At 52.5% G+C, this 25,154-nt stretch overlaps 2 long non-coding RNA genes across 3 annotated transcripts in view; both read left to right on the top strand.

Annotated features, from left to right (window-relative positions):
* Positions 1 to 9,543, top strand: LOC117880231. The gene is made up of 4 exons (XR_004646497.1): positions 1 to 275; positions 4,594 to 4,680; positions 5,608 to 8,070; positions 9,509 to 9,543. It is a non-coding gene; the product is annotated as an uncharacterized LOC117880231 (long non-coding RNA).
* Positions 9,544 to 16,277: 6,734 nt separating this feature from the next.
* The window catches only part of LOC117880981, a 29,694-nt gene continuing 20,817 nt past the window's right edge, over positions 16,278 to 25,154 (top strand). Inside the window, exon 1 of one of the 2 annotated variants that reach the window (XR_004646650.1) lies at positions 16,278 to 16,330. This is a non-coding gene — a long non-coding RNA (uncharacterized LOC117880981). The remainder of the gene's footprint in view (positions 16,331 to 25,154) is intronic. The other variant, XR_004646652.1, reaches the window with a different exon arrangement.

Raw genomic sequence — 25,154 nt, 5'->3', positions numbered from 1 at the left:
GCACCGCCCATCCCCCACCCCATTGGGTGCTCCTGGCGCTTCCCTCACACGTCGAGCTCCCATTCGCCCACTCTTCCATAGGCCTCCACGCTCCCTTTCCCGATTGGTCGGTCCGCGGCCGAGACGGGAGAGTTGGCGGCTGCTGATTGGACTAGGTGCACGGAACGGCTTCAGCCGCCAGTCTCCAGGAGACGGAACAACCCCCGGGAAACGCCATCTTTGTGCGGAGCATGATCGCGCAATGGAATTCTGTGCAGCCGCCATCTTTGTGCGGGGTAAGTCCCCCATGCCACGGGCTGGAACCCACGAGGCGGCGGCAGAGAGGAGGGGCTGGCGCTTTGCTCTAGGTCTCAGGCAGGTCCCCGCTCCCAGGGGCCGGGAACCCCGTCGTTGGCAGGAATCGTCCTGAAGCCAAGAGGGGCTGAGCCTAGCAGGGGCCTGGGCAGCACCCTGCGGCGGGGGAGATGGGTGCTGGAGCCAGAGGGCGTTTGGTGGCCGCCCTGGGGCCCAGGCTGGCTGCTTGACCTGCCACTAAGCACGACAGCCCAGGATGACTGCATGACAACTCGGCAAGTGCTGTGGACCAGGCTGGCTCCCTGGTCTCAGCTGCCCTGGATTCATGGGCGCACACGTGCCATGCTTCAAATTCTCTTTAGCAGGCAAAGCTTTTGCGTGAGGTTGGCTCTTGCAGTGATTGGGGATGGAAGGAATAGGGTGATCAAATATCCAAATTTTAGAGGAACAGGCCCAAGTTTGGGGTCTTTTTCTTATATAGGCTCCTATTACCCCCCCCCCCATCCTGATTTTTCACACTTGTTGTCTGGTCACCCTAGGAAGGGACCAAGGGGACCCCAAAGACTTGGTACACGGACTGGATCTCAGCGGGTCTACACAGCAGCATGGCCTATGATCATGACTTTTAGAAGAAAGCTGTTAAAGTCACAGAACCTGACTAGGGAAGCAGCCAGGAAAAAGAAGAAGAGAGTTTGTGCCACTCTACAGAAAGCTTAGGCACTAAATATTCACAGTGAACAAGGATTAGAGAGCAGGGCTTCTAACCCCACATGCTTAAAAATTGTCAGGCACTCAAAATCATAAGATGGGCTTAAAAATAGATTTTTTAAAAATAGTAATAACTGTTGTGTATTTTTAGTTGCCATCTGGTTTTTGAGCCATTGGGATGCACACAGGTCACCATTTCAGACTTTCCTTTGCTACCATAAAGTAGAACTTACTTAAAAAAAGAAAGCTGAGATTTCCATATAATTATATGAATCCAGGAGTTAAGGCTTCAAGAAAAACACCAAATATCAAGAGAATTGAGATAAAATTGCAGGAATTGGCAAACGCTCCCTTTTCTAGTGTAGCTGTACTGCCTTCCACAGGATTTTGGAGTTGGATGAGAAGATTCAGCACAAATATTTTCTCAAAGGAAAAAAATGTTGCTTAATAGCCTGTAAACCAGTGACCACTAGTTAAGGCTGCAAAATGGTTTCCATTCTAATTTCATTTTGGCCATTTAAAACTTTTGTTTGCAGTGTTGTAGCTATGTTGGTCCCAGGATATTATAGAAACACAAAGAGGGTGAGGTAATGTCTTTTAGTGGACCCACTTCTCTTGGTACAAGCTTTCAAGTGTACTCAAACTTTTTAAAACTGGTTACTGACTCTAAGCTTTCAAGCTTACACTGAGCTTTACATAGAGCTGAAATATGAAAGTGTCAAACCTTTTGGCATTTTCATATTTCAGACTGAGGCAGAGAAAGAAGAGCCATGAAGTTTCTGAGCACAAGAAGCACAGACAAAGAATGTACATTTCCTGTTAGTGAAACAGTTCTAATCCTAACATGCATGGGTAGAAATTTGATGAAGGAGCAGAACACATCCTTGTTCCAGAGTAAATTGGGTTTGAACAGTTTATGGACAATTGAAAATCAGATTCTAAGCATACTGGCATTCCATGCTTTTGTTCTGTTCATTATGTGTGAAAGGACAGTTACCTGTTCCGTAACTGGCGTTCTTCGAGATGTGTTGCTCCTGTCTATTCCACAGTAGGTGTGCGTGCTCACCACGTGCACCGGTGCTGGAAGTTTTTCCCTTAGCAGCATCCGTAGTGGGGGAGCACCGCTGCGACCCCTGGAGTGGCGCCGACATATAGTGCCATAAAGGGGGCTGCGTTCTCCCCCCACCCTCAGTTCCTTCTTGCCAGACAACTCCGACAGAGGGGAAGGAGGGTGGGATGTGGAATAGACAGGAGCAACACATCTCGAAGAACGCCAGTTACGGAACAGGTAACTGTCCTTTCTTCTTCGAGTGATTGCTCCTGTGTATTCCACAGTAGGTGACTCCAAGCTATACCTGACGGAGGTGGGTAGGAGTTCTAAATGATAAAGGTTACGGGTTACCCGGGCGGAGCACCGCCCTACCAAATCCGGCGTCATCCCTTGCCTGGGAGACGATCGCATAGTGCGATGCAAAAGTATGGCCAGAGGACCATATAGCAGCCCTGCAGATGTCCTGAATAGGGACATGAGCCACGTAGGCCGCAGATGAGGCCTGGGCTCTTGTCGAATGCGCCTTAACAATAGGAGGTGGGGGAACCCTGGCCAGGTCATAACACGTGCATATGCATGAGGTGATCCAGTGGGAAATCCGCTGGGTGGAAACCAGTTGCCCTCTCATTCGCTCGGCTGTAGCAATGAAAAGCTGAGGGGATGCCCGAAATGGCCTTGTTCGATCTAAGTAAAAGACCAGTGCCCTATGCATGTCTAGCATGTGTAGGCGGCGTTCCTCATTGGAGGAATGGAGCTTAGGACACAGGACTGGCAGGAAAATGTCCTGGTCCATATGAAACGCCGAGACCACCTTCGGCAGGAAGGCCAGGTGTGAGCGAAGCTGTACCTTCCCCTTATGGAAGACAGTGTACAGGGGTTCCGAGGTCAGCGCCCTAAGCTCTGAAACCCTGCAGGCTGAGGTGATAGCCACCAAAAACGCCACTTTCTCAGATAAGTGGGACCAGGAACAAGTGGCCAAGGGCTCAAAGGGAGGTCCCGTGAGGCGTGACAGTACCAGGTTCAGGTCCCAAGGGGGAACCGAGGGTCTAGCATAAGGGAATGCTCTGTCCAACCCTTTAAAAACCTGGAAGTCATGGTGGGAGAACACTGACTGTCCCGCCACCGGAGAGTGAAAGGCACTTGTAAGTGCCAGGTGAACCCTGATCAAGGAGGGAGCTAGCTCTTGGGTTCTAAGGGATAGAAGGTAGTCCAGGACCAGCTGGGGTGGAGCGGATGCGGGGGAGGAACCTCTCTCCCTCGCCCATGAGGAGAACCGATGCCACTTAGCCAGGTAGGTCCTCCGTGTGGACGGCTTCCTGCTTTCAAGCAGGACCCGTCTAACAGCCTCGGTACACCTCCCCTCCTCCACATCTAGCCACGGAGCAGCCACGCTGTCAGGTGGAGCGGGGCCAGGTTGGTATGGAGGAGACGACCTTCCTCCTGGAAGAGGAGGTCCGGGCGGAGCGGCAGCCTGCGAGGGGGAGCCGCCAAGAGTTGCAATAGGGTCCCGTACCAATGTTTACATCGGGGGTTATCAGGTTAATTCTCGCCCCGTCTGACTTCACCTTCTGTAGGACGCTGCCTATGAGGGGGAAGGGCGGGAAGGCATACATCAGGGGCCCTGACCAATCGAGCAGGAACGCGTCCATCATGGCCCCATCGCTTTCTATCACCCTGGAGCAGAACCTGGGACACAGGCGGTTCTGGGCGATGGCGAATAGGTCCTCCTGGGGAGTGCCCCACTGAAGGAAAATCCATTCTGCCACCTCCCTGTGCAGGGACCACTTGTGTTGATGTGAGAACGCCCTGCTCAGGCGATCTGCGAGCGTGTTGCTCTCGCCGGGTAGGTGGAACGCTCGGAGGAGGATGTTGTGGGCTATTCAGAACTCCCACAGGAGTTGAGCTTCCTGGCATAAGGCCCTGGAGCGCATGCCCCCTTGCCTGTTGATGTAATACATTGCGGTGGTGTTGTCTGTGAGGACTCTGACCACCTTCCCTTGTAAGTGCTGGCGAAAGGCCAGGCACTCCAGGCGCACAGCCCTGAGTTCCCTGCCATTTATGTGCAGGGTCAGTTCCTTGGGTGACCACATACCCTGAGTCCTGACGTCCCCCACGTGGGCTCCCCAGCCCAGGTCCGAGGCATCCGACACTAGATCTAGTGAGGTAGAGGGTTCTCGGAAGGGGATACCCCAGAGCATGTTGCTCGGGAGGGACCACCATTGGAGGTCTGCAACCATGTTGGCCTTCTCCAGGCCGTCCCTGACCTGGGAATAACGGGAGGCCAACCGGAGTTGGAGGGGCCTCATCTGGTGCCTGGCGTGTCGCAACACTGTGGTGCATGCTGCCATGTGGCCGAGGATTTGAAGGCATATCCGAGCCGTGGTTACTGGGAAGGCCGTGACCGAGGCGACGAGGCCTTTGAGTGCCTCGAACCTGTCCCTTGGAAGGGAGACTGTGGCCACCTGGGAATCCAGCAGCGCTCCTATGAATTCTATGCGCTGGACAGGAACTAACGTGGATTTCTCCTCGTTTACCATTAGACCCAGAGCGGAGCAGGTGCATAGCAAGAGGGATATTTGCTGCTGCACCTAGGACCGGGACTTGCCCTTGAGCAGCCAATCATCCAGGTAAGGAAAGTCCTGCAGCCCTCTACTTCTGAGGTGGGCCGCTACCACTGTCATACATTTGGTGAAGACCCTGGGGGCCGTCGAGAGGCCAAAGGGAAGGACCGTAAACTGGTAGTGATCCTGACCCACCAGGAAACGGAGGTAGCATCTGTGACCCTCGAAAATGTGGATGTGGAAGTAGGCATCTTGAAGGTCCAGCGCTGCAAACCAATCCCCGGGGTCTAGAGAGGGAATAATAGAGGCTAGGGACACCATGCAGAATTTGTAGCGAACCAAGAACTGGTTGAGCTTCCGCAGATCGAGGATGGGCTGAAGCCCGCCCTTTGCCTTCGGGATGAGGAAATACCTGGAATAGAATCCCTTGCCCCGGAATTCCCAAGGTTCCCTCTCCACAGCTCCCAGGGAGAGGAGGCACTGTACCTCCTGACCTAGGAGGAGCGTATGTTCTGGGTCCTCCACCGACTCCCTGGCCGGAGGGCAATTGGGAGGGGGCGAAACAAACTGCATCCTGTACCCCAGGGATATAGTGTTGAGGACCCAGCGGTCCGTAGGGATACGGAACCATTGCAAACGGAAGGCAGGTAAATGATTTGCAAACCTGAACTTTATTAACTGGGGGGGAGGGAGGGAGAAGGTTAACCTGGCAGCAGGCCCCGTGACCCCCCGCAAGCAGTCAAAAACGCCGCTTCCCTGGCCTCTTTGCCTTAGAGGGTCCCAGACGAGGGGCTGAACGGGATTGGCGTTGTGACCGGTGCCTCTGCTCCTGCTGCTTCTTAGGCGGGGCTCATATCTAACCCGAGCCTTTGGAGGAGAGGTGTGAGGCCTGGACTTGTCCTTGGCCTGCGGGACGTACAAGCCCAGCGTCTGCAGGGTAATACGGGAGTCTTTCATCCCATGCAGACGCGTGTCTGTTTGATCTGCAAACAGGGCCCAACCATCGAATGGCAGGTCCTGCATGATCGATTGGGACTCAGCCGATAGGCCAGAGAGTGAAAGCCAGGACTCCCTCCTTATGAAAATCGCCGCGGCCATCGAATGAGCAGCCGTGTCCACCGCATCGGAGGCCGCCTGGAGCGCTGCTTTAGCCGCCGCCCCACCCTCATCAACAAGAGCCCGGAACTCCTTCCTGTCCTTCTTATGGAGGGAGGGCTCAGACTTGGGAAGGGACCCTCACAGGTCAAAATCATATCTGCTCAAGAATGCCTGGTGGTTGGCCACTCTGAGCTGAAAGCTCGCAGACGAATAAACCTTTCTCCCAAAGGAATGCAGCCTGTGAACGTCTTTGTCCTTAGGGATAGGAGCGGGTTGGCCATGTCTCTCTCGGTGGTTCACCGACTCCACCACTAGAGAGTTCGGAGTTGGGTGGGAGTATAAGTACTTGTGCACCTTAGTGGGCACAAAGTACTTCCGTTCGGCCTTTTTGAAGATCGGACAGAGAGATGCCGGGGTTTGCCAGAGGCCAGTAATAATATTGGCCACCCCGTGATGGAGTGGGAGGGCCACACGCCCCAGCGTCGAGGAGGTCAAGACATTAAACAATGTGTCCGATGGCTCCTCCATCTCTCGGCCTGGAGCTGGAGGTTTGATGCCACCCTCCTGAGTAGCTCCTGGTGGGCCTTGAAATCCTCCTGAGAGACCGGAGGTGGTGGCGCCACGGAGTCATCTGGCGCCGAGGAGGTCGGTGCTGCAGTATATTATCTGCACCTGGCTGTACCAAAAGCTCGACGTCCTGACCCGGGGCCCAAGTCGGTGCCAGAGGGTTGGTGCCCACTGCCTCATCGCGGTGCCGAGGCGGCGACGTCGGCTGGGCCTGGGACGCTCCCGCCACGAAGCGGGATCCCGGCGGTGCCAGTGCCTGGGGCCACGGTGCCCACTGGCACCACTGTCCCTGCCAGGGAACGGCCTGGCCCTGGGACGCAAGGTGGCCTGGAAGGGCCGGCTGGTCTTGCAGCACTGAGCGGCTCGACGAGGGGTGGCTATGTGCCGAAGCCGAAGTCTGGGAGGAGCAGACGGTGCCGTATGAAAGGCTGGAGCGGTCCGGTACATGACGTCTCCGGCCCCTGGAGGAGGACAGGTAGGAGTCGGGAGTGCTGTCCCCGTAGTGCCTCCGGTGCCCAAGAGTACAACGCCTCGGTGCCTGGGACTCCTGTGACGAGCTCCGAGCGTAGCTCCTTCCACTGCGGATGCCGGAGCGGGAACGGTGGTGCCGCCGCTGCCGAGACCTGTCCCTGCGGTCAAGGCTCGAAGAGGAGCGGCGACGTCTCTTAGTGCCTCCTCTACGGTCTGTCAGAGTGGAGTTGTAAAGCTCGCTCGCAGATGATCCTGCTCACGGTGTGGAGGCGCACCGAGGTCCATGGCTCAGCCCTTCGACCTCGGAGATGTCCGGGGAGGGTCGATGGGACTGAGCGAAGGCTTCCCACGGGATCGGGGTCCCGACTGAAGCGGCACTCCCAGTACCGGAAGCGTCATGATGTCGCACGTGGCCTGAGCTGCCTCCGGCATCGAAGGCATTCTCACCTCTGGCGAGGCGCGCATGGACAGCACCGGACTACTCCGCTCCGCCCAAGTTGGAGGTCTCAGTCCCGATGGGGATCATGGGCCGCCCAGCACGGGTCTAGCCTCACCTCGTTCTTTCTTCTGGCGCTGCTGAGTCTTCCCTTGCTTCTTAGAAGGGGAGTGGTGCCGGCTCTTCGAAGGGGCCTCGCTGCGCACCAACAACGCGGTACTGGGCGCGGCATCAGGACGGCGTGCCTGGGTCGCTTCGATGCGCACTGGGAGCCGAGGACGAGGTTCCTGGCGCGGGGTCAGCTCGACGCGTCGGTGCCGGAGTCAACGCCGACTCCATTAGGAGAGCTCGAAGTCGGATCTTACGCTCCTTCTTCGTTCGCAGCTTGAAGGAGCGGCAGATCTTACACTTCTCACTAATGTGAGCCTCGCCCAGACAGCGAAGACACTGAGTGTGTGGATCACTTCTAGGCATAGAATTGCAACAAGAGTTGCACGACTTGAAGCCTGGGCCACGGGGCATGCCCGAAGCCCAGCACTAACAGAGAAAGTTCAACAAGTAACTTTAGGGAAAGCTGGATACCACTAAGGCTAGAAATGCTTCAGTAAAGCTGGAGCACAAGTTCCGACTACCTTCACTGGCGGCAAGAAGGAACTGAGGGTGGGGGGAGCACGCAGCCTCCTTTATGGCGCAATATGTCGGCGCTACATCCCCACTACAGATGCTGCTAAGGGAAAAACTTCCAGCACCGATGCATGTAGTGAGCACGCACACCTACTGTGGAATACACAGGAGCAATCACTCGAAGAAGAACCTAAGTTAGGAATGCTGTGTGCATGCATACACAGCTAAGCTAGCTTTATCTTGAACTGGACTGTGACCTTGTAAGTATAAGGCCTAAAGCCTAAGACCTTCTGTGATAAATGAAGGGAGTGGGGGTGGGGGTTGCTCCCTTTTATGGACACCCAGACAGCCAATAGCTATAAAATCCCTCTTAGTAGCTGTTCTCTAATTGCTCTACCTGTAAAGGGTTAAAAAGTCTCACTGGGATGCATAGGTAAAAGGAAGTGAGGGAGCACCTGGCCAAAAGAGCCAATGGGAAGGCTAGAACTTTTAAAAATTGAAACGAAGACTCCCCTTTGGTCTGTCGTTGTTCTCCCAGGGAGATGCGGACAAGACAGAGCTATGCTGTAAGACAGGGGTGGGCAAACTGTGGCCTGCGGGCCGGATCTGGCCCGCGGGATTGCCACCCCCGTGGCACCGCAGGCACCGCGCTGCTCCCTTGGGGAGGGGAGGAGCAGAGGGCTCTGCGCACTGCCCTTGCCTGTGGGTTCCACACCCAAAGCTCCCATTGGCCGGGAACAGGGAACTGCGGCCATTGGGAGCTTTGGGGGAGGTACCCACAGGTGAGGGCAGCACGTGGAGCCCTCTACATCCCCCCCAGGGGACGACTAGACGTAGTGCCGGCTGCTTCTGGGAGCGGTGTGGTTCGGGGCCAGGGTAGGCAGGGAGCCTGCTGCACACCGCTGCTACCCCGGATCCCGCACCCCGAACCCCTCCTGCACCCCACACCTCAACCCCCTGCCCTGAGACCCCTGCTGCACCCTGCACCCTTCTGCACCCCCAGCCCCCTGCCCTGAGTCCCCTCCCATACTCTGCACCTCAACCCCCTGCCCTGAGCCCCTCCCGCACCCCTCCCCGCACCCCAACCCCCTCCCCTGAGCCCCTCCCGCACTGTGCACCCCTCCCTGCACACCAACCCCCTGCCCTGAGCCCCTTCCTGCACAACGCAATCCCTTCCCACAGCCCACACTCCCTTCTGCACCCCAACCCTTGCCCCAGCTCTACATTCGTGGCCCTGCATGCAATTTTCCCACCCAGATGTGGCCCTCGGGCCAAAAAGTTTGCCCACCACTGCTGTAAGAGCTTGGGCCAGGCTTGAAAAAATCATCAGTATCATACCTAGAAACTACTAATTTAAAACCCCAGATATGTAATCAGGAAATGTCTAGGAAGATGCGATTAGCTTTATTCCTTTTATTTCATTATGGCTTGTGGATTCCTCTGTGCTAACCCAGGGGCTTTTGTTTTGCTTGTAACCTTTAAGCTGGACCTCAAGAAAGCTATTCTTGATGCTTAATCCTTGTAGGTTTTTTTTTTAATCTAGCAATAGCCTGAGTTCCCAGACGTATTTTCTTTCTTTTTTAATTAATAAAATTTACCTTTTTTAAGAACAGAATTGGATTTTTGTGTCTTAAGAGGTTTGTGCACATGTTGTTTAATTATCTGGTAGCAACTGCTGATTTCCTTTTTCTTTCTCAGCTCTTCCCTGGAGGGGGGCGAAAGGGCTTGAGGGTACCCCACAGGAAGGAATTCTCAAGTGCACCTTCCTGGGTTCTCAAAGGGTTCTGCACTTGAGTGGTGGCAGCATCTACCCATCCAAGGTCAGAGAAAAGCTGTAACCTTGGGAGTTGAATACCAGCCTGGAGTGGCCAGATGGGGAATCAGCCTTGACACCTTCGTCTGCAGCCAGATTAAAAGAGCAGCCAAGCAGCAGCCATTAGCTGAGAAGCAGGAAGTCTCATCCTCACATTCCATCTAAATTACAGTAAAACAATGTGATATCGGGCTGTTCAGAAGGAGGCCCGGTCCTAATGGCCCCCACTAGCACCAGATTAAAAAAACCAGATCTTAAGATGGTTAAAGAAAACTTAGTTGGATAGCATCCTGTCTGTCAAGAAATCACTTCTCAATAGCTGTGGTTGCGAAATCCTCATTTCTTTATTGTTTTGTTATTATGGTTCCCACTTCCCTAATTGTTTATCTGTACAGTCTCTGTCTGGTTCTTTAATTGTTTCTGTCTGTTACATAATTAATTTTGTTAGGTGTAAATTAATTAAGGTGGTGGGGTAGGATTGGTTAGAGAATTTTGCTACACTATGTTAGGATTGGTTAGTAAAATTTTAGTATAATGATTGATTAAAGTACAGCTAAATAGGACTCAAATTTCACTATATAACCTGGGGTCCAAAAGGAAGTTCTTTGGGAACCAATTCCAGGACACAGCCCCAAAGATCAGAGCTGCCAGATCTCAACACTCTGCCAATGACACCGTGCAGAAACTGGAGTCCCCCAGATGGACCTGATCCTGACTGGCCATCAAGAAAAGTTCACCTGTCTTATTGGGAGTGGTGAGCACTGTCCGTGTAGTGTGTGCAGTCTGTTATTGGTAATTGTTAATAAATAGAGGGTATATAGTATATTACTGTGTAAGGCTCTTTCACTGGTAAAAGGTCCTGCACACCTGCAGAAGTAGTATACACCCAGAGCCCTACATATTGGGAAAGGGTGTGGGTACTTAAATTGACCAGGTTAGTTACACCCTGAGCCCTACGAATTGGGTACGGGTGGCCCTGAGCCTTACGAATTGGGTAAGGGTAGGTGCTTTTCACCTGGAGCCCTACGAATTGGGAAAAGGTGAGGGTTCCTAAATTAACCGGGTTAAACCTGGAGCCCTACGGACTGGGAAAATGTGGGGTGCCCTAATGTGTGCAGGTAACAACCTCGTGCAAGCACTGAAGAGCTGCAGTCAGTCTTCTATGGTACTCAGGAGAGGAACTCTCTTTTCTGCACTTAAAGAGAACTGCCAGTTATGCCAGGGCAGACTGGCTGGGGATGGCATAGAACCATAGGATCTGAAGGGGCTGCAAGGATCACCTAGTGTCTAATCTAACCCCCTGCCAAGGTGCAGGTAAGTACATCAAGTGGTTGACTTTCAGCTGGGGAGCAACACATTTCACCTCATCAGAGCAGTCTACCTCTAATTTATGGAACCAAGAAGGAGCCAAGCCTGGAGGCAGAGGACCTGAAGGTTGGGGTGAAGGATCAGCCTGTCACTTTGAGAGAGCAGGTGGGGAATGGGCTGAAATGGAACTGGAGGACATATTGCCATCTGTGTCAAGTAAGGAAACCAGACTTGTTTTGGCCAGGAGGGGGCAATCAGAATAACTCTCACTTTGCTCTGATCTACGCTACGAGTTTAGGTCAGATTTAGCAGTGTTAGATTGATCTAACCTTGCACCCGTCCACACGACGAAGCCCTTTTTTTCAACTTAAAGAGCTCTTAAAATCGATTCCTGTACTCCTCCCTGACAAGGGGATTAGCACTGAAATCGACATTGCCGGGTTAAATTTGGGGTAGTGTGGACGCAATTCGAAGGTATTGGCTTCCGGGAGCTATCCCAGAGTGTTCCCTAGTGACCGCTCTGGACAGCACTCTCAACTCAGGTGCACTGGCCAGGTAGACAGGAAAAGCCCTGCGAACTTTTGAATTTAATTTCCTGTTTGGCCAGCATGGCAAGCTGATCAGCACTGGTAATCGTGCAGTTCTCATCAGCAGAAGTGACCATGGAGTCCCAGAATCGCAAAAGAGCTCCAGCATGAACCAAACGGGAGGTACTGGATCTGATCACTGATTGTGGAGATGAATCCATGCTATCAGAACTCCGTTCCAAAAGACGAAATGCCAAAATATTTGAAAAAAATCTCCAAGGGCATGAAGGACAGAGGCTATAACAGGGACCCGTAGCAGTGCCGCGTGAAACTTAAGGATCTCAGGCAAGCCTACCAAAAAACCAAATAGGCAAACGGCCACTCTGGGTCAGACCCCCAGACATGCCGCTTCTATGATGAGCTGCATGCAATTCTAGGGCGTGCCCCTACAACTACCCCACCCCGTACGCAGTGGCGTAGCCAGGTTCTAACTTGTTTGTTTGAAAAGTGTGAATTGGGAGTGCTTTGTTCCAGGTGGGCCTTGAGTGGGCCTGACTAGTATATAAGGGCAGTCAGCAGCGAACCAGCTGAGCGGCGAACAGCAGAGGCTAACAGCGGGAGTTTGCCTGGGAGTTCGCTTGGGGAGAGCGCACTGAGGCTTTCATCTGCAGGTTTCTCTGAGTAGTTCCTGCAACAGTTGAGGAAGCTCTTAAGAGGACGGTGATATGGAAGGTGAGCGATCAGCTGTTGTAACCTGCACAGGTTGTGCCATGTCTGTCTTTCTTCCACAGGACAGAAGCGACTTTGTCTGTACAAAGTGCAAGCGGGTCTCCATGTTGGAAGAGAAGGTTCGAGGGCTGGAGAAACGAGTGTCGACTCTGCGTTGCATAAGGGAAAATGAAGATTTCCTGGACAGACGTCAGGAGATGCTTCTACGGCTACAATGTTCTGAAGATTCAGAGCAGGCGCAGCAGGGACAGAAGGATTGTGAGGAGGTTTGGCAGCATGTGACCTCCAGAAGGAGAAAGAGGAGCGTCCATGCACCAGCAATGGAGATACAGGTGAGCAATCGTTTCCATGTTCTCTCTACAGGTACTAATGCGGGGAGTGGACTAGATGACCCATCTGAGGGAAGGGAGCAGGAGGAGACTCCACCGATTGGAAGGCAAAAGATGCACTGTCCTAGGGATGGGGGTTCCATGACCACCACTCCCAAGAGGAGGAGGAGGGTGGTGGTGGTCGGGGACTCCCTCCTCAGGGGGACTGAGTCATCTATCTGCCGCCCCGACTGGGAAAACCAAGAGGTCTGCTGCTTGCCAGGAGCTAGGATACACGATGTGACGGAGAGACTGCCGAGACTCATCAAGCCCTCGGATCGCTACCCCTTCCTGCTTCTCCACGTGGGCACCAATGATACTGCCAAGAATGACCTTGAGCGGATCACTGCAGACTACGTGGCTCTGGGAAGAAGGATAAAGGAGTTTGAGGCGCAAGTGGTGTTCTCGTCCATCCTCCCTGTGCAAGGAAAAGGCCGGGGTAGAGACCGTCAAATCGTGGAAGTCAACGAATGGCTATGCAGGTGGTGTCGGAGAGAAGGCTTTGGATTCTTCGACCATGGGATGGTGTTCCAAGAAGAAGGAGTGCTAGGCAGAGACGGGCTCCACCTAACAAAGAGAGGGAAGAGCATCTTCGCCAGCAGGCTGGCTAACCTAGTGAGGAGGGCTTTAAACTAGGTTCACCGGGGGAAGGAGACCAAAGCCCTGAGGTAAGTGGGGAAATGGGATCCTGGGAAGAAGCACAAGCAGGAGAGCACAAGAGGGGAGGACTCCTGTCTCATGCTGAGAAAGAGGGACGATCGATGAGTTATCTTAAGTGCCTATACACAAATGCAAGAAGCCTGGGAAACAAGCAGGGAGAACTGGAAGTCCTGGCACAGTCAGGGAACTATGATGTGATTGGAATAACAGAGACTTGGTGGGATAACTCACATGACTGGAGTACTGTCATGGATGGATATAAACTGTTCAGGAAGGACAGGCAGGGCAGAAAAGGTGGGGGAGTTGCGTTGTATGTAAGAGAGGAGTATGACTGCTCAGAGCTCCGGTATGAAACTGCAGAAAAACCTGAGAGTCTCTGGATAAAGTTGAGAAGTGTGAGCAACAAGGGTGATGTCGTGGTTGGAGTCTGCTATAGACCACCAGACCAGGGGGACGAGGTGGACGAGGCTTTCTTCTGGCAACTAGCAGAAGTTGCTAGATCGCAGGCCCTGGTTCTCATGGGAGACTTTAATCACCCTGATATCTGCTGGGAGAGCAATACAGCGGTGCACAGGCAATCCAGGAAATTTTTGGATAGTGTAGGGGACAATTTCCTGGTGCAAGTTCTGGAGGAACCAACTAGGGGCAAAGCTTTTCTTGACCTGCTACTCACAAACAGGGAAGAACTAGTAGGGGAAGCAAAAGTGGATGGGAACCTGGGAGGCAGTGACCATGAGATGGTCGAGTTCAGGATCCTGACACAAGGAAGAAAGGAGAGCAGCAGAATATGGACCCTGGACTTCAGAAAAGCAGACTTTGACTCCCTCAGGGAACAGATGGGCAGGATCCCCTGGGAGAATAACATGAAGGGCAAAGGGGTCCAGGAGAGCTGGCTGTATTTTAAAGAATCCTTATTGAGGTTGCAGGAACAAACCATCCCGATGTGTAGAAAGAATAGTAAATATGGCAGGCGACCAGCTTGGCTAAACAGTGAAATCCTTGCTGATCTTAAACGCAAAAAAGAAGCTTACAAGAAGTGGAAGATTGGACAAATGACCAGGGAGGAGTATAAAAATATTGCTCAGGCGTGCAGGAGTGAAATCAGGAAGGCCAAATCACACTTGGAGTTGCAGTTAGCAAGAGATGTTAAGAGTAACAAGAAGGGTTTCTTCAGGTATGTTAGCAACAAGAAGAAAATCAAGGAAAGTGTGGGCCCCTTACTGAATGAGGGAGGCAACCTAGTGACCGAGGATGTGGAAAAAGCTAATGTACTCAATGATTTTTTTGCCTCTGTCTTCACGCACAAGGTCAGCTCCCAGATTGCTGCACTGGGCAGTACAGCATGGGGAGAAGGTGACCAACCCTCTGTGGAGAAAGAAGTGGTGCGGGACTATTTAGAAAATAGTGCACAAGTCCATGGGGCCGGATGCGCTGCATCCGAGGGTGCTAAAAGAGTTGGCGGGTGAGATTGCAGAGCCATTAGCCATTATTTTTGAAAACTCATGGCGATCAGGGGAGGTCCCAGATGACTGGAAAAAGGCTAACGTAGTGCCCATCTTTAAAAAAGGGAAGAAGGAGGATCTGGGGAACTACAGGCCAGTCAGCCTCACCTCAGTCCCTGGAAAAATCATGGAGCAGGTCCTCAAGGAATCAATTATGAAACATTTAGACGAGAGGAAAGTGATCAGGAACAGTCAGCATGGATTCACGAAGGGGAAGTTGTGCCTGACTAACCTAATTGCCTTCTATGATGAGATAACTGGCTCTATGGATGAGGGGAAAGCAGTGGATGTGTTATTCCTTGACTTTAGCAAAGCTTTTGATACGGTCTCCCACAGTGTTCTTGCCGCCAAGTTAAAGAAGTATGGGCTGGATGAATGGACTGTAAGGTGGATAGAAAGCTGGCTAGATCGTCGGGCTCAACGGGTAGTGATCAATGGCTCCATGTCCAGTTGGCAGCCGGTTTCAAGCGGAGTGCCCCAAGGGTCGGTCCTAGGGCCAGTTTTGTTTAATATCTTTATTAATGATCTGGAGGATGGTGTGGACTGCATTCTCAGCAAGTTTGCAGATGACACTAAACTAGGAGGCATGGTAGATACACTAGAGGGTAGGGATCGGATACAGAGGGACCTAGACAAATTAGAGGATTGGGCCGAAAAAAACCTGATGAGGTTCAACAAGGACAAGTGCAGAGTCCTGCACTTAGGACGGAAAAATCCCATGCACTGCTACAGACTAGGGACCGAATGGCTAGGTAGCGGTTCTGCAGAAAAGGACTTAGGGGTCACAGTGGACGAGAAGCTGGATATGAGTCAACAGTGTGCTCTTGTTGCCAAGAAGGCTAACGGCATTTTGGGCTGTATAAGTAGGGGCATTGCCAGCAGATCGAGGAACATGATCGTTCCCCTTTATTCGACATTGGTGAGGCCTCATCTGGAATACTGTGTCCAGTTTTGGGCCCCATACTACAAGAAGGATGTGGAAAAATTGGAAAGAGTCCAGCGGAGGGCAACAAAAATGATTAGGGGTCTGGAGCACATGACTTATGAGGAGAGGCTGAGGGAACTGGGATTGTTTAGTCTCCAGAAGAGAAGAATGAGGGGGGATTTGATAGCAGCCTTCAACTACCTGAAGGGGGGTTCCAAAGAGGATGGAGCTCGGCTGTTCTCAGTAGTGGCAGATGACAGAACAAGGAGCAATGGTCTCAAGTTGCAGTGGGGGAGGTCCAGGTTGGATATCAGGAAAAACTATTTCACTAGGAGGTTGGTGAAACACTGGAATGCGTTACCAAGGAAGGTGGTGGAGTCTCCTTCCTTGGAGGTTTTTAAGGCCCGGCTTGACAAAGCCCTGGCTGGGATGATTTAGCTGGGAATTGGTCCTGCTTTGAGCAGGGGGTTGGACTAGATGACCTCTTGAGGTCCCTTCCAACTCTGATATTCTATGATTCTAACATCAGGGGGAGCGAACACAAAAAAAGGCGCCACCCGACATATCAAATTACTAATTACATACTTTTAAATTCGTTAAATTCGTTTTTTGTGACCAGGGGCTGCTAACAGGGAGTTTCGCAAGGGAGTTCTCCAGGTGAAGGAGGAGCAAATACAGGACCCTTGGGGTAAGTGACTGTCTGTACTGTGTGTTTGTGTTTGGGGGTTACTTGCTGTGTGCTGAGCTTGTGTTTGTCAGTCTGTTTGTTTGAAGGACCGTTTGCTGTGGCTGGCAGTTGGAAGCTGTGAGCTTCAAAGGAAGGTCTGAAAGCTAGAAGCCTCTGGTAATTGGCTGAGCCTTAATCAGTGGGTGGGGAATTCACACAGGCCAGGGCTTTATAAAGCAGCGTACAAGCGACCAGGGGCTGCTAACAGGGAGTTTCTCAAGGGAATTTGGAAGGGGAATGGGAGTCCCTCGCCGGTTCTATCTGTTTCCCTTTATTCCCCTTAAAACCTATAAACCAAACTGCATCCAAAACTTCTTGCTTAAACAACTCTTTCATTAACTAGGAGACAATGCAGGCAGAAGCCCAGCTGCAGCGTGGGGGCTATCCAATTTATTGCACTGAGTGCAGCATGTATGATTACCTGCCCTGTGGGTGGGTGGCGTATGTGTGCATTCGGTGCAAGGAGCTCCTGGCCTTCAGAGACCACGTACGGACTTTGGAGGCCAGGGTAGCGGAACTGGAGGAGTTAAGAGAGGCAGAGAGGTATGTTGATGAGGCTTTCCAGGACACTGTAGAATTGTCCCACCTCCGGTCAGACAGCCCCTGCACTGTTGAGGAGGATGAATAGCCCAGGGAAGCAGAGCAGTCAACGGGAGCAGAGGGAAACCTTCCCATAGTTCGGACCCTACTTCCAGACGGTGCTGGGGTTGCCTCTCGCACTGAGGTTACCTCTCCGGGGGAGGGAACTCCAGTCACTAGGAAAAGGCAGGTGTTGGTAATGGGAGATTCGATCATTAGAAACATAGATAGCTGGGTTTGTGATGACCGGGAGAACCATATGGTGACTTGCCTGCCTGGTGCGAAGGTTGCGGATCTCTTGAGGCATCTAGACAGACTTATGTGTAGTGTTGGGGAGGAGTCGGTGGTTGTGGTACATGTAGGTACCAATGTCATAGGGAAGGGTAGGAGAGATGTCCTGGAGGCCAAATTTAGGCTGCTAGGGAAGAGACTGAAATCCAGGACCTCTATGGTGGCATTCTCAGAAATGCTCCCAGTTCCACGCGCAGAGCCAGGTAGGCAGGCAGAGCTTCAGAGTCTCAATGCGTGGATGAGACTCTAGTGTAGAGAGGAGGGGTTTACATTCATTAGGAACTGGGAACGCTTTTGAGACAGGGGGGAGCCTATACAGGAGAGATATGCTCCACCTAAACCAAAGTGGAACCAGACTGCTGGCACTAAACATTAAAAAGGTTGCAGAGCAGTTTTTAAACTAGGAGATGGGGGAAAGCCGACTGCTGCAGAGGAGCATGTGGCTCGGACAGAGACTTCTCTCTTAGGGGAGAGTCTAATGATAGAGAATCTCCAGGTTATAGTCAGGAGCAGAGGATGGAAGAGGATAAAGTAGGGGCCAGATCAGATGATAAACATTCACATAAAAAGAATCTGACACATCAGAAAAGGGCAGACAAATAAACAGTGACAAGTTTTTAAAGTGCTTGTACACAAATGCTAGAAGTCTAAATAATAAGATGGGTGAACTAGAGTGCCTCGTGATAAAGGAAGATATTGATATAATAGGCATCACAGAAACCTGGTGGACTGAGGGCAATCAATGGGACACAATCATTCCAGGGTACAAAATATATCGGAAGGACAGAACAGGTTGTGCGGGGAGGGGAGTGGCACTATATGTGAAAGAAAATGTAGAATCAAATTAAGTAAAAATCTTAAGAGAATCCACATGTTCCATACAATCTGTATGGATAGAAATTTCATGCTCTAATAAGAATATAACATTAGGGAGCTATTATAGATCACCTGACCAGGACAGTGATAGTGATCATGAAATGCTAAGGGAAATTAGAGAGGCTATCAAAATTAAGAACTCAATAATAGTGGGCGATTTCAGTTATCACCATATTGACTGGGAACATTTCACTTCAGGACAAAATGCAGAGATAAAATTTCTCAATACTTTAAATGACTGCTTCATGGAGCAGCTGGTATGGGAACCCACAAGGGGAGAGGCAACTCTAGATTTAGTCCTGAGTGGAGCACAGGAGCTGGTCCAAGAGGTAACTATAACAGGACCGCTTGGAAATAGTGACCATAATACACGCTTGGAAATAGTGACCATAATACAATAGCATTCAACATCCCTGTGGTGGGAAGAACATCTCAACAGCCCAACACTGTGGCATTTAATTTCAAAAGGGGGAACTATGCAAAAATGAGGGGGTTAGTTAAACAGAAGTTAAAAGGTACAGTGACTAAAGTGAAATCCCTGCAAGCTGCATGGGCGCTTTTTAAAGACACCATAATAGAGGCCCAACTTCAATGTATACCCCAAATTAAGAAACACAGTAAAAGAACTAATAAAGAGCCACTGTGGCTTAACAACCATGTAAAAGAAGCAGTGAGAGATAAAAAGACTTCCTTTAAAAAGTGGAAGTCAAATCCTAATGAGGCAAATAGAAAGGAGCAAAAACACTGCCAAATTAAGTGCAAGAATGTAATAAGAAAAGCCAAAGAGGAGTTTGAAGAACGGCTAGCCAAAAACTCTAAAGGTAATAACAAAACGTTTTTTAAGTACATCAGAAGCAGGAAGCCTGCTAAACAACCAGTGGGGCCCCTTGATGATCGAGATACAAAAGGAGCGCTTAAAGACGATAAAGTCATTGCGTCGAAACTAAACGGATTCTTTGCTTCAGTCTTCACGGCTGAGGATGTTAGGGAGATTCCCAAACCTGAGCCGGCTTTTGTAGGTGATAAATCTGAGGAACTGTCACAGATTGAAGTGTCACTAAAGGAGGTTTTGGAATTAATTGATAAACTTAACATTAACAAGTCACCGGGACCAGATGGCATTCACCCAAGAGTTCTGAAAGAACTCAAATGTGAAGTTGCGGAACTATTAACTAAGGTTTGTAACCTGTCCTTTAAATCAGCTTCTGTACCCAATGACTGGAAGTTAGCTAATGTAACACCAATATTTAAAAAGGGCTCTAGAGGTGATCCTGGCAAATACAGACCGGTAAGTCTAACGTTGATACCAGGCAAATTAGTCGAAACAATAGTTAAGAATAAAATTGTCAGACACATAGAAAAACATAAACTGTTGAGCAATAGTCAACATGGTTTCTGTAAAGGGAAATCATGTCTTACTAAGCTATTAGAGTTCTTTGAAGGGGTCAACAAACATGTGGACAAGGGGGATCCAGTGGACTTAGTGTACTTAGATTTCCAGAAAGCCTTTGACAAGGTCCCTCACTAAAGGCTCTTACGTAAATTAAGCTGTCATGGGATAAAAGGGAAGGTCCTTTCATGGATTGAGAACTGGTTAAAAGACAGGGAACAAAGGGTAGGAATTAATGGTAAATTCTCAGAATGGAGAGGGGTAAAAGACGGTTACTCACCGTTGTAACTGTTGTTCTTCGAGATGTGTTGCTCATATCCATTCCATTAGGTGTGTGCGCGCCGCGTGTACGATCGTCGGAAGATTTTCTACCCTAGCAACACCGGCGGGTCGGCTGTGGAGCCCCCTAGAGTGGCGCCTTCATGGCGCTGAATATATACCCCAGCCGACCCGGCGCCCCCTCAGTTCCTTCTTGCCGGCTACTCCGACAGTGGGGACGGGGGGCGGGTTTGGAATGGATATGAGCAACATATCTCGAAGAACAACAGTTACAACGGTGAGTAACCGTCTTTTCTTCTTCGAGTGCTTGCTCATATCCATTCCATTAGGTGACTCCCAAGCCCAACTTAGGTGGTGGGGTCGGAGTGAGACATTGCTGTGTGCAAAACCGCTGATCCGAATGCAGCATCGTCCCTGGACTGCTGCACTAGTGCATAGTGAGCTGTAAACGTGTGGACTGATGACCAAACCGCCGCTCTACAAATGTCCTGGATCGGAACATGTGCCAGGAAAGCAGTCGAGGAAGCTTGGGCCCTCGTGGAGTGAGCGGTGAGGTGCGGTGCTGAGACACCTGCCAGGTCATAGCAAGTCCGGATGCAAGACGTAATCCAGGAGGATAGGCGTTGTGAGGAGACCGGTGAGCCTTTCATTCGGTCGGCCACTGCAACGAAGAGTTGCGTCGTCTTTCTAAAGTGCTTTGTGCGGTCAATATAGAAGGCCAGGGCCCTGCGTACGTCCAGAGAATGCAAACGTTGATCCTGGCGAGTAGCATGTGGTTTAGGGTGAAAAACCGGAAGAAATATGTCCTGGTTGATATGAAATGGAGAAACCACCTTAGGGAGAAAGGCAGGATGTGGACGAAGCTGCACTTTATCCTTATGGAAAACTGTATAAGGGGGCTCGGATGTAAGCGCCCTGAGTTCAGAAACGCGCCTTGCTGAGGTGATGGCTACGAGGAAGGCTGTCTTCCAGGATAGGTACAAAAGTGAACAGGTGGCTAGTGGTTCGAATGGAGGACCTGTGAGTTTGGAGAGAACCAGATTGAGGTCCCACGTCGGGACGGGTTGACGCTGTTGTGGGTACGTCCGGTCTAAGCCCTTGAGGAATCTAACGACCATCGGGTTAGAGAATACCGAGGACGTGAGTTCCCCTGGGTGAAAGGCCGATATAGCAGCCAGGTGAACTCTGATTGAAGATATCGCCAACCCTTGCTGTTTTAGGGAGAGGAGATATTCCAATATGAGAGGAATAGGTGCCTGTAACGGGGACGTGGCTCGTTGTTTGCACCAACAGGAGAACCGCTTCCACTTGGCCAAATACGTGGCTCGTGTTGAGGGCTTCCTACTGCTCAGCAGAATCTGTTGGACAGAGTGCGAGCATTGCCGCTCTGCCTGGGTGAACCATGGAGCAGCCATGCTGTGAGGTGGAGTGATTGCAGGTCGGGGTGACGCAGCCGACCGTGGTCCTGAGAGATGAGATCCGGACATAATGGAAGCGGGATCGGTGTCTGAACCGAGAGTTCCAACAGTGTGGTGTACCAATGTTGTCTCGGCCACGCTGGAGCGATCAGAATTACCTGTGCCTGGTCTCTGCGCAATTTGAGCAGTACCTTGTGGACCAGAGGAAACGGAGGGAAGGCATAAAACAGGTGGTCTTTCCAGGGAAGGAGAAATGCATCCGAGAGGGAGCCCGGAGCTCGACCTTGTAGGGAGCAGAACACGTGGCACTTCCTGTTGTCTCGCGATGCAAACAGGTCTATCTGGGGAAACCCCCACTTCTGGAAGATGGAATGTATGACGTCCGGACGGATAGACCACTCGTGCGTCTGGAAGGACCTGCTGAGTCAGTCCGCTAGAGTGTTCTGGACTCCAGGGAGGAACGATGCCGTGAGATGGATTGAGTGGGCGATGCAGAAGTCCCACAGGCGAATGGCCTCTTGGCATAGAATTGACGAACGTGCTCCTCCTTGCTTGTTGGTGTAAAACATGGCCGTGGTGTTGTCGATGAGAACTAACACACAACGGCCACGTAGTTGATTGAGAAATGCCTGGCACGCCAGACGCACCGCCATCAGTTCCCGAACATTGATGTGCAGGGCTAACTGAGGTGCAGTCCACAGGCCCTGGGTATGGTGTTCGTTGAGATGGGCGCCCCAACCCAGAGATGAAGCGTCTGTGACCAGGTGCAGAGAGGGTTGTGGGGCGTGAAATGGCATCCCTTCGCAGACCACATTGTGATCTAGCCACCAGGTGAGGGAGGTCAGGACCGAGTTCGGGACCGTGAACACCATGTTCAGGCTGTCCCGATGTGGACGGTATATTGATGACACCCAGGTCTGGAGTGGGCGAAGCCGAAGTCTGGCATGCCTGGTTACGTACGTGCAGGAAGCCATGTGACCCAACAGGGTAAGGCACGACCTCACCGTGGTAGTTGGGAAGGCCTGTAGCCCTTGAATGATGCTCGTGATGGTGCCAAAGCGGTTGTCTGGCAGGATGGCTTGTGCACGTCTGGAGTCTAGAACTGCGCCGATGAAATCTATTCTCTGGGTAGGTTCTAGAGTGGATTTGTCCTTGTTGAGTAGGATGCCCAACTCGTTGAATGTGTGCACTATTCTGTGGACATGAGCTTGAACTTGCTCTTTGGTGCGACCGCGTACCAGCCAGTCGTCTAGGTACGGGAACACCTGTATCCCTTGCCGACGAAGGTACGCTGCCACGACAGCCATACATTTCGTGAACACTCTTGGGGCCGAGGATAGGCCGAAGGGAAGGACTGCAAATTGGTAGTGCACCGTGTTTACCACGAATCGCAGGAAGCGTCTGTGAGGTGGGTAAATTGAGATGTGAAAGTATGCGTCTTTCATGTCGAGGGCGGCGAACCAGTCTCCAGGATCGAGGGAAGTGATAATGGCCCCCAAAGAGACCATGCGGAACTTCAACTTTACTACGAATTTGTTGAGTCCGCGCAAGTCCAAGATGGGCCGCAGACCTCCTTTGGACTTGGGGATCAGGAAGTAACGGGAATAAATCCCCTGCCCCTTAACTCTATCGGAACCTCCTCTATGGCCCCCATGGCCAGGAGCGTAGAAACCTCCTGTATAAGAAGTTGCTCGTGAGAAGGGTCCCTGAAGAGGGACGGGGAAGAGGGGTGGGAGGGGGGGATAGAAGAAAACTGGATAGCGTATCCCTTCTCCACCGTGCGGAGGACCCAGCGGTCCGAAGTTATAAGGGACCAAGCACGGTGGAAGTGGGAGAGGCGATCCCGGAAGGAGGGGGCTGGATCCTGGGGGATGACTGGGGCGCCGTCCTCGACCGCACCTTCAAAAGTTCTGCCTGGGGCCTGAAGGTGGTCTAGGTGGCCCCTGGTTCTGGCCGGGTTGAGGGCCGGTCCACCTTCTTCTACCACCTCGCCCTCGCCTCCGGGTCGAGTCCTGTCTCTGACGAGGCGGGGGGCGGGGTAGAAGCGCTGAGGCTGCGGCCTAAATGGTCTGCGCTGAGGGCCTGCAACATGCATCCCCAGGGAGCGCATGATTGTTCTCGAGTCCTTGAGGCTCTGCAGGCGAGAGTCCGTCTTGTCCGAGAACAATCCATGTCCCTCAAAGGGCAGATCCTGTAGGGTTTGCTGCAGCTCCGGGGGCAACCCCGAAACCTGAAGCCAGGAGATCCTCCGCATAGCGATACCCGAAGCCATGGTCCTCGCAGCCGAGTCCGCTATGTCCAAGGAGGCTTGCAAGGAGGTCCGAGCCACCTTCTTACCCTCCTCTACCATGGCTCCAAACTCCTCCCTGGACTCTTGGGGAATCAACTCCTTAAACTTCCCCATAGAGTTCCAGGAGTTAAAGTTGTAGCGGCTCAGGAGCGCCTGCTGGTTTGCCGCTCTAAGTTGCAGCCCTCCGGCTGAGTAAACCTTACGGCCAAACAAATCGAGCCGCTTAGCCTCCTTTGATTTAGGCGCTGCAGCCTGCTGACCGTGGCGCTCTCTTGCGTTCATTGATGCCACCACCAGTGAACACGGTTGGGGGTGGGTATACAAGTACCCATAGTCCTTAGACGGGACAAAGTATTTCCTTTCCACCCCTCTCGCTGTGGGTGGGATAGAGGCAGGAGTTTGCCATATCGTATCTGCATTGGTCTGTATCGTGCGGATCAGGGGTAACGCCACCCTCGATGGGGCATCCGCTCCGAGGATGTTTACGATAGGGTCCTGCACTTCCACTATCTCCTCCGCCTGCAGGTCCATATTACGGGCCATCCTACGCAGGAGATCCTGGTGAGCCCGAAGATCTATCGGAGGGGGACCTGTACATGATGTGCCCGCCACTGCCTCATCCGGAGAGGAAGAGGAAGATGCCTCCGGTGGTACTGGATCCAATGGAGGGTCCTGATCCCCCTGCTCCTGGGCCGGACCATCACCTGTACTTGGATCTATGGTGTCGGGTGGCGTGGACACGGAAGCCTCCATGCCCCCTGGCGGAGGCCGAGAGATGGTGGATTCCGGGGCCCTTCTAACTGAGTGACCCGAGCGAGAGGTCGATGGTATTGGAGCCCCTTGCTCCTGGTGGTACGCCCACGGGGTCCAAAACGACCAGTGAGATGGGCCATGAGAGTGGTCCTCTGCCATCTCCTGCCAATGGCCCAAGTTCCGTTCCTCGGCTTGCCCTTGAGGGGGGTATGCCGATCTCGACAGGTCTTCCGAGGAGCGAGACACCGATCTTGATGGCCATGGCGGTGCCGAGAGAGACGAGACGATTCCCGTGGGCTGCGGTGCCGCACGGTGCCGGTCCGGAGATGATCTATCTCTGCGCGGTGCCGGCGAACGGTGCCGGGACCGCGATCGGTGCCGATGATCTCGTCGGTGCCGGGAGCCGGATCTGGACCTCGACGAGGACCTGGAGTATGCCCGGTGCCGGGAGCGGCCTCTCGACGTCGTGCGTCGACCGTAGCGGTGCCGAGAACTACGTCTCGACGTTGATCGGTGCCGACGATCCTAGCGGTGCCGAGACGTGGAACGGTGCCGCGACGAAGATCTTGGCCGCGAGTACGACCGGTGCCGAGGTGATATTCGGTGCCGGGACTGCGAGCGGCGTGGGGACCTGCTTCGGGACCTGGACCGGTGCCGAGGTTCCAGCCCTTGCGATGGAGGGCGCATCAGGGCAGGTTTCCCCCTTGACTGGACCGGGCGAGTCAACGGTGCCGTCGGTGCCAGTGGTTGAGGCGGTGCCGGCTCTGTGAGAGCTATCAAGTCTCTCGCCGCCACGAAGGTCTCCGGAGTCGACGGGAGTTGTATTACCGCCGGTCTCGGTGGAGACGCTATCTGCACCGGACTCAACGGCCTCGGTGCCGGAGTCGACAGTGCTGGAGGCACCTGTTT

Source organism: Trachemys scripta, chromosome 7 (genome assembly GCF_013100865.1).
Source record: "Trachemys scripta elegans isolate TJP31775 chromosome 7, CAS_Tse_1.0, whole genome shotgun sequence".
Classification (NCBI taxonomy): domain Eukaryota; kingdom Metazoa; phylum Chordata; order Testudines; family Emydidae; genus Trachemys; species Trachemys scripta.
The sequence above is the reverse complement of the archived record's forward strand: the minus strand, read 5'-3'. Positions and strand labels throughout refer to the sequence as shown.